The sequence below is a fragment of the Lactuca serriola genome, chromosome 7 (assembly GCF_051521515.1).
Source record: "Lactuca serriola cultivar US96UC23 chromosome 7, Lser_US96UC23_V15, whole genome shotgun sequence".
In the NCBI taxonomy this organism is placed as follows: domain Eukaryota; kingdom Viridiplantae; phylum Streptophyta; class Magnoliopsida; order Asterales; family Asteraceae; genus Lactuca; species Lactuca serriola.
The window spans coordinates 152905331-152922252 of NC_136414.1; the positions used below are offsets into that span (position 1 = coordinate 152905331).

Sequence of the window (16922 nt, forward strand, 5' to 3'; positions counted from 1 at the left end):
GTATATTCTTCACAATCTTCACAAAGATGAACATAAATAACAAACTTTATTATCATCACTCAAATGTCTTTATCACTTAAAGTTATAGTTTTGATCAAACAAATTACTTTTCTTTTCACATCTTCATCTAATAACATTGGATTATGTTGCATGTAGCCAAATCTGTATACATTAGTTGTCACCTTGAAAGATGCATCAGGCAACATCAAGAGTTGTACACTATGAATATTGGGAAGCAATCGATAGCACATTTGGTCTGCAAGGTGGGTTTATTTGGGATTGGGTTGACCAGGTTTGAAACTCATCTCTTAAATTTTATAAAATTGTAAATGTGGTGCAAGGGTATTTCTAAATATTTGCATCTAGTTTCAGGGGTTACTCAAGGAAAATGCAAATGGTAGCAAATACTGGGCATATGGAGGTGACTTTGGAGATACACCAAATGACTTAAATTTCTGCTTAAATGGTCTCATATGGCCTGATCGGACTCCTCATCCTGCTCTAAATGGTGATTACTATAATTTTTTTACTTAGTATTTAGGTTTTTGTTTAGTTATTTCCAACAAAAATGTTTCCATGATGAATCTTTTGGTAGAGACAATGTATAAGAATTACTTCATTGAGCTAGTTATGATGTGATCCTTTGTTTATTTGTTTTCAGAGGTCAAGTATTGCTATCAACCAATTAAAATTTCCTTCACCAATGGTGTAATCAAGGTATCAATATCATCACTCTTACTTATTTGTCTATATCATTTTCATGAAAATGCTTATGTTGCATATTATATATTCATATGTCCAGTTGTGCTTTCTATATAGCAAATGTTAACCTTGGTCGTTGTGTTTTTTGTTCATAGATTACAAACACCAATTTCTTTCAAACAATAGAAGATCTAGAGTTTAATTGGGTGATTGAAGGTGATGGATGTAAACTTGATTCTGGAACTCTCAGTCTACCAACATTAGAGTTTAATTGGGTGATTGAAGGTGATTTTGGTTCTTGAAACGAGACTCAAGATATCATATTTTGGCATGGCTAGAAGCTTTGGAGGAAACGAGACTCAAGCAAAAGTAAACACACAGAGAGTTGTTGGCACATAGTAAGCTAGATGATGCAATTGTATATAAATGAGTTCATTTTTTTATAACATTTACTCACTTTTGGAATAATTATTTGTATTTGACATGTTAGTGAAATGAATTATCTTTGTTATTTATGGTATTTTATTTTGTATTATGAGATTTTTAATGTATTATTTAATTTGAAAATTAGTAAATCTATAAATAATATTTTTTTTAATCATTTAAAATTATGATACGCAAAAATGTGTGTCATCTTCATTTATGACATGGCCTTTCTTAACAGGGGCTTTCTTGATACGCATTGCGTGTCATTAACACGCGCGTCGAAAGGTTACGACACGCGAATGCATGTCGTCTTCCTTTATGACAGGGCCTTCCTTGATACGCATTGCGTGTCGTAAACGCGCGTCGTAATTGCACGTCGTAAATGAGCGTCGTAAATGAGCGTCGTAAATGCGCGTCGTCTATAGATGACGCGCAAAAGCGCGTCGTCTCTCTTTATGACAGGGCCTTCCTTGACGTGCATTTGCGCGTCGTCTGAGCCTTTTACGACGCGCAATGAGCGTCGTAAAAGGCAGTTTTTCTAGTAGTGGAAGACTGAAGGGATCAAATGCAAGCTCGATGAAAATGAAGTCAAGCCTAAAAAGGAGAATTCTAAAAAGGCGTTCGTCGAGTGCAAGCTTATAAGAGGCATTTCAAGGAACAAAAGATCCAAGTGGTGGGCTCTTCTAACAATTTGACGTAGGAGGCACGGAGTCCGGCTCATGACTCCATCAAAAAGAAGCACTTCTCGGGAGGCAACCCGAGTTTGGTTTGCATTTTCTTTTCTTTTCTTTTTAGTATTTGAGTTTTTGATTAGGAAAGCTATCAATTCATCATCTAAATACTGTTAAGTGGTAAAAATTAGTTGTGAGATATTTTAGAAATAAGTGGTAAATGATTAGCAAAAAAAATCATTATCTAAACATTATAGGGTCCAGACTTAGTTCACGTCGTGATAAACCTCTTCACGTCGTGGCTATAGATAAATTACGGGGTGAGTCCAGTACTGATGAACATTAAGCTGGACCAGGGTTGATTTTGGCCCAAAAGAATTTCATGTCGTGAAATGGCTCGTCATGACATGGCCTTTAAAAAGTCACCGCCGGGGGGGGGGGGGGGGGGGGGGGGGTTGACCAGTTAAAGTTAACACTTTGACCTACCTTTCTTTATCCCTTGTCGCACGAACTGAAGCAGGAAGCCCACAGGCGATTTTTGGCCACATTTTACTTCCAATTCTCTTGCATTTTCTTGTCTTTTCCCTCAATTTGGTATGCATTTCATTATTTAGTTGTTGACATTACTTGCAATTTATACATTTTCATCGTTAAGGTTTATGTGAATGATAAAATTTCAAAAATTGGTTAGTATTTTTAGGTTGCATGCCTTTAGAATAGAAAGAGAAACAAACCCCAATTATGATTTTTGGATGGATTTGACTGGACATTGTTCGATTTGTGTCCTAAGTCCGACGGCCGAAACCACGACGTGGTGCACAGAACCACAACATGATTCCTGGTTGAACAGAATTCTATTTCATTTTTTTATAATGCTTTGGGTGTCTTTGTTGGTTTTGGTTTATTTTTGATTTCATACATGGCACCTAGAAGGGTTGTTCAACAGGACAATGACCCGATTGATGTGGCGAATATTCATCCGTTATATCGATTCCTCAAAACATTTCACAGGCCTTGTTGATGACATATCAGAACCGTTTGGGATGGTTATAAAATAACGAGTTTGCTATATCTCCGATTATCGACTGGGGATGGCTTGGTGGTGTGGGAATGGTGGTTGAATCGGAACGCTATTGGATGAAAGTGTACGAGGGGGACCATTTTTCCTTTACTTGCCATGGTTGGAGGAACTTGTTTTCGATCCAAGAACCCGTGTGCCGGGAATTATCAGTGGAGTTTTTCTCTACTATGAGCTTTGAAAAACGCACTATTGATTTTGATTATAACTGGGCACTAGTTTTCCGGTTGGGTGGGTGTATCAGGAATGTAGTCTCCAAGAATATGCTTGGCGCATGGGGATCTATACGGAAATGGAGACTCAATCTCCATTCTTTGTTCCATTTTTACTTGGTTGCGTTCGGTATTTTACGTCCGGTACTTTTGATGCTCAATTTTGGCGGACTATCTCCAATCACGAGTATAATTCTCATGATTCAAGTGAAGCACAAATTCGGAACCCGGTGCACCGTTTTCTTCACCGCCTTATCACCTTTTTGATCAATCATAAACACCATGGTGATAAGGTCTCCTTACAAAATTTGTGCTTTTTGAGGAGAATTATTACTCTTGGGGTGTGTTGTGATCTTCCTTACATGCTCGCAAGATTTATGGGAAAGAAAGTGACCAGCTCACGACAAGGAAGTCCGATTACGGGTGGACATTTGGTCACCCGTCTTGCCTGGTCATGTGGGATTTTGTCTCACGATTTTGTGCGGAATCTTACCGTTTTCCAGACAATGATTTAACTATTCAGTTTTTGGGTGTTATGCGAGTGGTGGTCGATGTCGGGGGAGGCTATGTTATACCCCGGAAGATGGAGAGCAAGAGATGGAACAACCCGAGCAACCTCCTGCGAGACGATGAAGGAATGTTAGAGCCCGGGGAGAAGTTGAGAGAGGACGTGCTGCTCAACAACATGAGGAAGGAGTTCCCACTGACCCATTTCAAAGTCGGGTTGGGTCCTATTTCTCCGTGGTGGGATGAATTATAACACGCAGATGTTGGAGGCCATGTTTTCTTACATGGGTATAGTTCGACCACCTGTCATGCCACCGCAGTGCCTGTACATACCTACGTGTGAGGAGCTTTGGATGCCAAGGGGAGATGGAGAAGGACCGAGTGGAGTTCAAGGATGAGAGGATGATGATTGATTCCTTTTCTATTTAGTTTTTTTTTAGTTTTTTTGTGTGGTGTTATTTAATCTTTGAACTTGGCTTGTTGATGTAAGACTTTGTTAAACTATTATGTTACTCTTTTATTTCTTTTGTTTTTTTTCAGATTAGCATTGAAGTCTTGGGAAGGGAGTAAGGTCGGGTCAAGAGTCGTGATCTTCTAGTCAAGTGTCGTTAGAGTCTAAGAAGTCAACAGTCGCGACGCACAATTCGACATAAGTGTGGGGTACGTTAAAGAGAGAGAGAGGATAGAGTCAGGAAGTGTCTTTACATACTGAATTAGAAGAGTCTTAACCCATTAAAACATTAGTCAAAGTACAAGGTTCAAGAAGAAGTAAGATATTACTATTTTCTGAAGGCTTGGTTTTCACGACGTGGTGCTCTTTTCCACGTCGTGGATTGATATAAATGAGAAATTTTGCATGCGTTCTTTTACGCCACCACGACGTGGTATTCTACATCACGACGTGGTTTCTAAATTTTTCTCCATTTTGAAGACCATTGGGTGTTTAACCTTGTGCCTTTCCATGTATCTTCTTTGGATCATTCTAAGGACTATTATGGCTCGTTTCCTCCACCATATATTCTGGCGTATGCTTTCCCACATTCTTATACACATTTGCATCACTCTTATTGAAGATTGGAAGTTTCGATTTGTTGGCTCATTTACTTCTCTATCAAGTTCAAGTCCCAGTTCATATTTTGAAGAGGTCCATATTCGAAATGCACATTTTATCCGCACTTTTGGTGTTTTATTCACACCGCTATCCCAGGGGAGTCTGTTCCTTTTTCTCCCTTCTCTTAATTTTGATTTATTTTATGCATACAATGAGGGCATTGTATGAAATAAGTGTGGGGTAGGGGCTAGAAAAAAGTAAATTGCTAGATAATTTGGTAATTTTTAAAAATTTTACTAATTGGATCTAGTTGTAATAATTTGAACTGTTGTTGCTAGTGTTATATGGGATGATCCGATAAGAGCTCAAATGTTTAGTTGAGCCAATATACATTATAGTACATTTGTGGCCTCCCTTATTTTAGTGAGATCATGGAACAAAAACATAACCCCGCTTAGTTTGAGGAATGCAATATGTTAAGCAGCCTAAACCAGAAATCTATCCAGGAAAGCTATGTCTTAACCAAGAAAGGTTGAAGTTAAGCGCCTTTGCTTAAGCATGTAGGGTTTTGTGAGAGAAAAGTGAGTTATACATGTAAAAAAAGAGAGAGAAATTACCGAAAAGTGAAAAATTAAAGAATCTTTGGAGCTGTCAAGATTGAAGATCAAAAGATCAAAATTCTTAAGGATCAAAAGTTGAAGATACCAAAAATCATGAAAGAAGTGAATTCAAAGAAGATAAAGATCAAATATCAAGCAAAGTGAAGAATTCGAGAGCTTCAAGTTGTGGTATCTAAAGTTGTAATTCTCTAGTTTATGTATGCTTGGGTAGCTTTACAAAAATACCTTGAGGTTAAGTAAGATTTCTAGGGATGGATTCGGAGGGTTGCATAAAATGAGCATTGTTCGGAAGAAGTGGGTGAGTGTTTATGAAGATTGTGAGTATTTAGAGTATGGGGAGGTCCTTTAGGAAAATTTTAGACATAAATGCATGTGTTGAGGTCTTGGCATAATGGTTGAGCTGAAATAGGATTATTCTATGTGATGTTAGTAATGATGGTTTAAATTTAAAAAAGTAGATTTGCTTGAGGGCAAGCAAAGCCTAAGTGTGGGGTATTTTGATATTGCCATATTTATACATAGTTTTAGGCAATATTTATTTACATTTTTATTAATATTTTGGTTATTTGCATAGAATTATGGTACTGATAAGGATAAAATGTTATTTGCAGCCAAAATAAAGCATTTTCGAAGAGAGGGACCAGAAGTGTGACATCCCTAATTTTCACGGCCATAAAAGACCGATTTGTGTTTATGCTTTATAAAAATCAGAGTACCTCTTTTTAATAAAAATGTGTGGAATCTGTTCCCTGTGAAACATGATAAATTCGTTATCAAAGCATTTCTGAAGAAATGTATTTTTATTCATTTAAAACATTGGGATGTCATCGTCAATATAGAAACATAAGCATAAACAGAACTTACATTCGTTATCACTAGTGATCTATATCTCCTTAATCTATCAGTGTAATGTAACTTCATATCGACACCTGTGATATAAATAAACTGAGTGGGTCAGGATGGGAAACCTGGTGAGTACATAGGGTTTTCAACCCACAATAATATAATTATTATCTTTAATCATCAAACAGTTAACCCAATTACCCATCCCCATTATCTTCTTTAATCTTAAGGATCTACCCTAAGAATCAGCTATTTCTCGTTCATTCATTCCTAAGGATTTTCCTAAGGAATAGGTATGAAGTCCATCGTTGTCAATGACACAGTTGTCAAGCACAGCTGCTAGTTCTATCACTTAGGCACAGCTGCCATAGTTGTGACATTCTATATGAGGCGCTTCTGCCGGTATTGTCCTTTAGACGCTACTGTCAAGGTTATAATGTTCTCTATTAGGCGCAGCTGCTGATATTATCCTTAGAGCGCAGCTGCTAGGATGTTTATCGTAGATCAACAACATCTACATGTTGAGGCGCAGCTGCCAGTGCTCATCTATAGGGTACTAGGTCCATTGTTGCTAATGTTCACCTATAGGGTACTAGGTCCATACCACTAATATTCCTCTATTTCAGCTTTAATCCCTCGTCCTTCATCTACCCATGTTTTACCCAACATATTTTGTAGATATAAAAATATGTTTACAGTTTAAAACATTTAAAACATGTATAAAAATCTCTCACCCAGCATAGACAGCAAGTATTCAGACAATATGCACACATAGCACGTAATTTATATTAAATACTTCATATCTGTGTGTAAGATGAAAGTAACTATGCACTCACCTGAGAAGGTCGTGACTCGGCACTCAGACAACACTTCGTTACTCTTAAAACAATTATCCCTTGACGAAACCTAGTATCATTACCACTAGAGTTTAGTCTAACGTTTGACGAGACTAAGTTAATAGTCTAGCTATTATTATTATTATTATTATTATTATTATTATTATTATTATTATTATTATTATATAAGTGTTAAACAATACTTATATAACCCATAATAATAGCCCAAATACTCCTTATAAGGTCCTAATAACATTACTATATTGAAACATAAGCTATACTAAAGATAGGATAGGTACAGCTCACTTACAGCGGGTTTCCTTCGAAACCAAGCTTCGTCGGAGCAGAGTTTCTAAGCCGAAAGGCTCTTTTCTCGAGACTTCGGGAGCCTCAGGGATTCCTTCAGGTACTAGGGGGTTTACCTAGACTTTAGGAGGGGTTTGGGGCTTTAGAGAGAGAAACTAGAGAGAGAATGAAGGGTTTGAAGGTGTGAGGAAGTGAGGGAACCCGGCACCTCTATTTATAGGGGTGCTGACTGATGGATTCGCCGAGTAGGAGGACCTACTCACCGAGTTGGTTCTTGTGGCAGCCTTCTGGTGGTGCCACGTGTCTAACTATGGTGGTGTCACGTCACCCCTATCGCGTATCAGCCTTCAAACTTAGAAAAATCATAACTCTCGCATATGAGCTCCATTTTAGAATTTCCTTTTTTTCAGTGCGTAGGTAAAATCAAGATGTACAACTTTCATTTAGACTCCGTCGGCTAATTCTAGACCGATCTCAAATTTATCACAAGCGTTTAGACTATTAAATGACCGCGAAGAATTCGTAACTCCTTCATCCGGACTCCGTTTTCGTCTATCTTTTTACCGTTGAGTTCCTAGTAATGAGATCTTCAACTCTCATTTAGGTCGCGTAAGCCAAAAACCACTCGAACTAAAAATCAAGTTTCAGGTCGTGCACTGCTAAGCCAAATCTTAGAAAATTCATAACTTCCTCATACGAAGTCAGATTTGGGCGTTCTTTTTTTGTATGTTCTTGGTTTAACATATACTACAACGTTTTTTTAGATTTCTAAGTCTAAAAGTCGCTCCATCGTAAATTTACAATTTACGCTTCCCGGTTTTGTGTCGGTTTTGCCGTAAAACTTCGACGGGCCATAACTTCTTCGTTATAACTCGGATTTCGGCGTTCTTTATATGTATGGAAACCTTGAGACATATAATAAAACTTGGTTAAGACTATTTATTACAAATAATCTTTTGCCAAAAAGTCATTTTCGACACTTATTGTCTCTAAATTGACTAGCCCGGATCTGCGGGCGTTACAAGAAGTGACAATATATGGAACATTGGAGTCTTGAAACACAAAAGATGAAGAAATTCACGGATACAACCGAAGTCACGATGTGAACTAGAAGAGCACGATGTGGGATCGATCTTTCTAGAAGATAAGTACGCGAAGAAAGAGTCCTTGGCGAATACGGATTACTTACGAATCACGTCGTGAATCACTAGTCACGACGTGGCATGTGAAAATTCAAATATTATAAATACTCTTGGCCATTACGACTTGGAGGACTTTTGGTTGGTTGAAGGGTTTCCAGAAGACGATTTTTAGCAGAGGAGAAGTTCTAGAAAAAGGTTTTCAACACCAAAGGAGTAGAGGTTGATAATTTAGTTTACTTATTTGAAACTTATGAACATGCTTTCCTATTTAGTTTGTGTTTGTTTGTTAGTTGCTATTATGAGTAGCCGAATCTAGCTACTATTGTCTAGCTAAATAAAGCTTCTAACTTACGAATAACTTAATTTTACATGGATTTATTTAGTTGGTGAATTGCTTGTGTTTGATTTATCGTTACCTAGCATGCTTATGTTTGTTTCTTTAATTGCTTAAATTCATGTTCTGTGTAGCGTAGTGACCATTAACTGCATGAACTTGTTTACCTAGAGATTTAGTGAACATTAAATTGTTAGAGCTAGGATTAACCAATCTTAGTTAGTAATTAAAATAAATAAAATTAGTTGTGCTAGAGAATGCAGATTATGACTATAATTGCGTTTGCATAATAAATCTTACATAACATATTCATAATCAAAATTGGTTATGTGTTTAATTGTGTGTGACCATACATAGTTTTACATGAATTAATTAATTATTGGTAAAGTTAGACTTAAATTACTAATATAATAATAACCAACTTGATAATCCATAATTATTAGCTAGCCATAAGGACGAAGTGGATTCGAACTAAACAAGAATGTTTTTACTTATTGATTGAATTTGAGTTAAGTTTGTCTGATCTTGTAAAATCAGATAAAACCCTTTTTAAAGTTGTTAGTAATTAGGTTAATTTGATAGCAAGTAGATTAATTAGTAACACCGTTCCCTGTGATCAATACCCAACTTACCCAAGCTATACTATAATCTGACTAGGTACACTGCCTATAGGTGCATAGTTAGTCTTAGTTTGTTAGGTTATAAATATTAAAATTAGTGGGTACTTTTGTGCACATCACTAGTAGTCAAATGCTAGTAGACAGTAGTCAATGCCTATAACACATTAGTGGGATTATAATCATGTGGTAAGCCCCTTACCTATACAACCTTAGGCACACTAAGTAATTGGTAACTGTCTCTTGTAACTGATTCAAAATGAGTTTCTCTGATAGTGAGCATAAAGAAAGCTTTTACAACTAGCATGTTTACCTTCATAACCTAATCCATTTGTTTGTGCTATTAAAAACGACATAAAATAACATAAGTTTCCACTTTTAGCTTACAATAAAAGTATGATTTTGGTGTAATTTTCCTGTATTATATGTTGGTTTCGTTGTTTTTACGTAGTTGTTCGTCGGAAAGTATCCGGATTTCAAATCTGATATCGGTACATCATTGGTTTTACCCTCCGAAGTATGCTTCGTGCTACTAAAAAATACATTAAATAACATAAGTTGACGTTTTTAGCTTACTATAAAAGTATGTTTTTAAGTCTGATTTTCATGTTTTATATGTTGGTTACGTTCTTTGTACATAGTTGTTTGTTAGAAAATATCCGGATTTGAAAATAAATTAGAATTACAAATAAACATAACGTTACTAATAAACATAATATAAAACTGAAAGGAGATTAGAATTCCAAGTAAATATAACATTACTAATAAACATAACATAAAATTGAATGGATATTTGAATTACAAATAAATATAACATTAATAATAAAGATAACATAAAAACTGAAAGGAAATTAGAATTACAAATAAATATAACATTAATAATAAAGATAACTTAACATATTACTAACGTGCAAATGGTGGTAAGACGACCATATTTTCAACTGGTATTTCCCAATGCAGAAGGATTGGAATAGGATTAACCGCCTCAGCTTGGAATACATTTCGATACACCACAGAAGTCAACTTATAATTTACCAATTGTTGTATTTCTTCAAATGTAAGCCTTTTTAGCGATGCTATACCATGTTCACAAGGTCTGTCGCATTTTTGCCATTTGCCGCAAGTATAAATATCACGTTCAACTTGCACCGTTTCTATGGTTAAATTTAAACTCACTTCAAATTTGTCACTACCAATATGTGTAACCTCATAACCATTAGACTGATCCATTCTTCTTTCAAGCACGTGTTATGCATAAAGGGTAAGATGACCATGCATTCCCTCTGTGAAATTATTTGAGTTACAATCAAATAGGGGGTATAATAAGGTAAAAGTTAAATAACAAATATTTATTACCTCCGAATGCAGCTCGATAGTCGTACACTGTTTGTATCGACTGATGGACCACTTCAATGATTGACGTTATTGGTAACTCGTGCGTGTTTTTTGTTAGCCAATTCAATCCAATCAAAATGCTGATATATTTCACATTGAAACGAACTTTAGGAAAAAAGGCTCGAGCTCATTTTGCAATTGCAATATTTTCAAGCCAGCGAAGATCATTCCCATTAACCTCATTTGTTAGATTGTTAAAAACAAACATAAAATTCAGACACACTATAAGCTTTGCACGTCTTCCATAACAACTGTTCCACAACGGTACTTCCTATGGAAGCCCTAACGTTATCGGCTATATTTTTACAACAATACCCATGATATGAATCTCGGTATACCCACTGAATGGCGTTGTCTATGGAATCAGACATATGGCTTATGAAACCAACTTCAATAGTGTCACCTAAGCATTCTTTTAACCTTGTCAATAACCAAATCCAAGTCTCGTCACAGTCTATGCTTCCCAAAGCGAATGCTATGATCAGGGGTTCATGATTACCATCCAAAGCAAGAGAAACATACATTGTCGTTATGTTGCCCCAATAAAGGGTACATGACCAACAAATATTGTTGGTATCATGGATGTGAGAAAGGTAGTAATTTGTAAGAAACGATACCAACATTAGGCAAATATGAACTTGAAATAAATAATAACTTAGTATAGAGAAGGACCTACCACGCATCCCAATGCGACAAAACAAAATTGAAACCGGTCTCTCATATCTTTCTTAATGATTGTGAAAGACTTACGATTTCTTCTTTCAAGATTATGAAAGAATATTGGTAGGTTCGAAAAACTTTTTTTTGTATACCTCATTGAATCCACTCATTTTGCCTATTCGTATGTTCAATGAATAAGGTGTCCACTATAAATGGAATTCATTTCAAATGGAATGCATAAATGGTAATTACAATCATACGTCTGAAATTCACTGTACGATAAGACAACACATAAACTAGTACTCAAATGCTAGTAGACAGTAGTCAATACTTATAAAATAGTAGTCAAATTACAATCATGTGTCCAAAATTCACTGTACGATAAGACAACACATAAACTAGTAGTCAAATGCTAGTAGACAGTAGTCAATACCTATAACACAGTACTCAAATTACAATCATGTGTCTGAAAGTCATTGTACGATAAGACAACACATAAACTAGTAGTTAAATGCTAGTAGACAGTATTCAATACTTATAAAAAGTTGTCAAATTATAATCATGTGTCTGAAATTCACTGTACGATAAGACAACACATAAACTAGTAGTCAAATGCTAGTAGACAGTAGTCAATACCTATAACACAGTACTCAAATTACAATCATATGTATGAAATTCACTGTACGATAAGACAACACATAAACTACTAGTCAAATGCTAGTAGACAGTAGTTAATACTTATAAAAAAGTAGTCAAATTACAATCATGTGTCTGAAATTCACTGTACGATAAGACAACACATAAACTAGTAGTCAAATGCTAGTAGACTGTAGTCCATACCTATAACACAGTACTAAAATTACAATCATATGTCTGAAATTCATTGTACGATAAGACAACACATAAACTAGTAGTCAAATGCTAGTAGACACTAATCAATACTTATAAAATAGTAGTCAAATTACAATCATGTGTCTGAAATTCACTGTACGATAAGACAACACATAAACTAGTAGTGAAATGCTAGTAGACAGTAGTCAATACCTATTACATAGTAGTTTAATGGCAATATATAATTAAAGATATATTTACCTATCAACACTAAAAAAAAATACTTCTCATAAACCAAAGAAATGACAATTTGCAATTGTTGGGCTCAAGGTATTATAAGGACCTCAAGAACTAACAAACAACCCTGGACGGTTATTTGGGTTGTCCTATAATTATTTATATTATAATTTTTTATTGAATATTTACACAATATACATAATTTTTTTGATATTTATTTATCAGCCACCACAGTCTGGGTTTATTAGTTGGGTGGATGATGCAAAAGACAATAATTCGTTGATAATTTCTAACTTAGCTCGATCGAAGAAGAAGCTTCAAAGTAAAATACTATACTTGAAGATAGTGTTACTTTGTAGTTGAATTTTCTTTTTTTGTGTTGTTGTCTACAAGTTTTAAAATGTAAAATGTAATGTATATGTTATTGTTTGTACTGGTTTATGTTTCCATCTATGGTAACTTCTTGTGCTATCATTTTCATATTGTTTTTTACAAGTTGTAATATATTTTTTTTTCTGATTTCGATTAACTGTAGAACACATGTTGTTTACAAATAAAATTGTCAAAATTAGCAGACATGTCATTTGACTTGTAACAATTAGTTGACATTAAACACATCATAAGTATCTAGTTTACAATATAGTACTCATTGAAATACAATTATTTGACATTAACATAATTAGATTACTAAAAATAGGTAAACCAAATACTCTTATAGATTTTTTTTTCGTAACCAACCACTAATAAAAAGCAAAGATACAAATATATTACCTAAAAATTAGAAATAAAACACATACATAGACATATATTCTACCTTAAAATTACTTCAACAAACAAGAAAATTATTAAAATACTACTCATCTTCTTCCCACATCGGAAACTCGTAAGGATACTCTTTTTTCATAGCAAGGACTTCCTTTTTTTCCTCCAAATAGTACTCATGAAGTCTAATTCACTCTTTAGCTTTCGAAAAATTTCTTCACTAGAGCGGATCGAACTCTCGGCAGATTGGATTTCTTGCCTAGTTCCAATTCCTTTTACGGTCAATATCATCCCAATAGTTTTCTAGAAGGTTTCTTTCGAAACGATAATCTTCAAAAGCCTTATCCACATCAGCTTCTCTTTGTAACAACACTTTTTTCACTTTCTCATCCATCTTCTCCCTTAATATAGGAAGATCGACATGAGGAGGGGGATTGGTTGAAATGTTATTGGAATTTGACTCCAAAAGAGGCTTATTGTTGGACGTAGATGGCCAATTAAATTTTGCCAGGATCCTTTTCATCTCCTCTGATCTTTCTGTCATTTTCACTATAATTTTTTATTGTTTCTTTGATTTCTGAATTGATAACAAATTTACATTAAATATGACATTAGATAATAGTCAACGGCTATAAGATACTAGTCAAAACCTATAAAAAATAGTCAATCGAATAAAATAGTAGTCAAACACTAATAGACAGTAGTCAAAACCTATAAAAAAAGTAGTCAAATAACAATCATGTGTCGAATGTTCACTGTACGATAAGACTACACATGGTGTAGTAGCCAATGGCTAGTAGACAGTAGTCAAATCCTATAAGAATGTAGTCAAATTAGAATAATGTCTTGGTACGATATGACAACACCTAATATAGTAGTCAAAAGTTATTTGACAGTAGTCAAAGCCTTTAAAACAGTAGTTATTTTGTCAATTATATATAGAGACTTAAATGTATGCGTCTGATATTTATAAATCACATATTAGTGGTTAATCTATAACCCTCATACACATACAATCATGTCCACCTCTCAATAAAAATGGTGGTTAATGCCACAAGAGAAGCGGTTGCAAATGTTAATAAAAGAAGAAGAGATCAAGAACGAGATTAAAGGCGTTGAAGAATATAGGAAACAGTTGGATTACTTACAAGCCGATATTTGGTCTAAAATGAGGTCGGTTCAAGACAATGAACGCGACATAAAAACTGCAAGGATTTGGGTAAGAGATGCAATAGACTACGCCAACAAAGAAGAGGTTAAAATGAAAAAGATTCTCAAAAACATACAAAAAATTACGACTGGGTGATTCAAGAAAAAGCAAAATTTCCAAATGATTTTCCAAATGTTTGAATTTAATAATTATTGATTAATCAAGTAGTAAGTTTATGCATTATTTATAAGTTTATCTATATAATAAGTTTTATATTTGCTTGTTTATTATGATTACTCTATATAATATGTACTATTCTCTTGCTAGTTTGTTTATGTTTAATAATTAGGGGACATTTTGTTTTTTTTTTTTTTTAAACCGGAAAATCTGATCTACTCCTAAACTAATACCACCTAATTCCACCTATGACCTCAACGGGACACTTTTTTAACCAATCATCATGAAACAGTACACATTTAATGTCACTAAATGTTGGATTAGTCTCTAAGTCCATAACTATTTTGGTATGTACTTGACCCTATGGTGCATGGTCCTTTTGGGTTGCCTTCACCATAGCAATATGTAGGATGAATTAAGGAGAGAAAGGTTTAATTATGATTTATTAATATATTATAAGAATAATATATTAAAGGAGAAATCATATTGTTTAATTGATATTAGTCAAGCATTAATTAAGAATTAATTTTGTGGCTAAAAGAGATTAATTAAACTTAGGGGACTGGATTTGTAATTATGAGATAATTACAATTGGGCTATGGATTACTTAATAATATATAGGTTGGACGAATTCTATGGGGAAGCCCATTAGAAATCATCCAAGGGATATGTTAAAGGAATCCATCGGCTGCTTAGGGCTTAAGCAGTCAGATTAGGGTTTCCTAGTTGAAAAACCCTAATAGCCTACCTATATAAAGGAACCCTATTGCCCCAAAAACATGGCGAAGACTCCCTCTAGGGTTTGTAGACGTTTTTGGCTGCCTCCTCTCTTCTCCTCTTCATCCAAGTTGCTCTTGGTGTTTGTGACTCCATTAGAGATACAACATTTGAGGCACTAAGCTTTCTGAAGCCAATGATTGATTGTTATTGTTATATAACAATCAAAGGTAAGATCTAAACCCTATTTTATGTTAATATGATTAATTGTATGCTAGATCTAGGGTTCATAGCTTTGGATATTCAATTTCATGTTCATTAGACAAACTAGATCCAAAAGCTATTAGGGTTTGCATGTACACCATAGGAATGATGTATTGCTCAAAACCCATCAGTGGCATCAGAGACATGGCTGTTTGTTTGATGTATTTGATGCTATTATGGATTATCCTTGCTTAAAGATCGAAATTTAGGGTTTCTGGGGGATGGACTCGCCGAGTCCATGGAGAACTCGACGAGTCCATGCTTGACTCAGTGAGTCTGCTCGTCAGAAAGAGGGAAAATCGGGATTTTGTGCTTCTTTGGCTATGGGATAGTTACCAAAACGTTTTCTATTGATATAAATCAGATTTTTATGATATTGGGTGATTATCTTTGCCAAAATTAAAGATAACTTCATATTAGTTAAATAATTATTTCCTTATATGATTAGATTTAACTATTTGGATTATTTGGTGAATTATCTTGTAAGAATTTGGAATAGGTCAAATTAGATAACCACCAATTAATTGTTAATTGCCTTATTTGAATTTTGTGATCTAGAATATTCTTGATAAAGTTTGGAAAAGTTTCAAATTAATCCCTTTAGGTTTTATAGTTTAAATTTGAACTTAAAAGTTTTGTTTTTGAAATTTAAATAAGTTAAACCTTAATGTTTTGAAATGTTTCAAAACTTGCCCTCAAGTTTTGGAATTTAAAAGTTGGTAAAAAGTTTAATTTTGAAAAATGTTAAATTCTAAAACCCTAGTATTTTGAAAAGTTCAAATTACACCCTTATGGTTTTATTAATTAATTATAGTGTATAATTAAAGGAGATTTAATAAACCCCTAAAGTTTTGGTTTACATTTAATTAAATTAAAAGTATAATTTATTAAATTAGACCACCTAGTATTTTAAAAGTGTAAAATACACCCTATACTATATATAACATTAAAAGTCTAGTATTATATATGTATGAGTAAACAGTCTGTCTTACCGTTAGTAGGCCTCATTCACGAAGTTGGTCTATAAGGGGTGTTTAAGGAAATTGCATATAAAATGGCGATTGAATGGGTATCCACTCTTACCCACCGCACTCTTGACTAGTGGAGGGTCATTAGCCGAACGGGTAGGATAGGACAGAAACCTTCCATTATAAGTATAATGAAGTACAAAAAGTAACTAAATGTTTTTACAAAATTCTCAATCTTAGTTACTTTACGCAAAAGTGAATTGATGCAATTCCATGAAATTACACTTTGTGCCCTTGCAAAGACGTTAGTGCGCCGTGTGTGGTTAAACGGCACACTAAATAGTTCTAAGCAAAGGTAGCAAAGGGTGACTCATTGTTTTTCATAGTTCGGTGGAGCGTGTGTGGTTTACCGGCCC

General features: G+C 34.6%; 1 long non-coding RNA gene across 1 annotated transcript; it reads left to right on the forward strand.

The window, feature by feature from the left end:
• Positions 1–221: 221 nt before the first annotated feature.
• On the forward strand, positions 222–724 carry LOC145063578 (uncharacterized). The gene is made up of 3 exons (XR_013688017.1): positions 222–292; positions 373–508; positions 662–724. It is a non-coding gene; the product is annotated as an uncharacterized LOC145063578 (long non-coding RNA).
• The last annotated feature ends 16198 nt before the right edge of the window (positions 725–16922 follow it).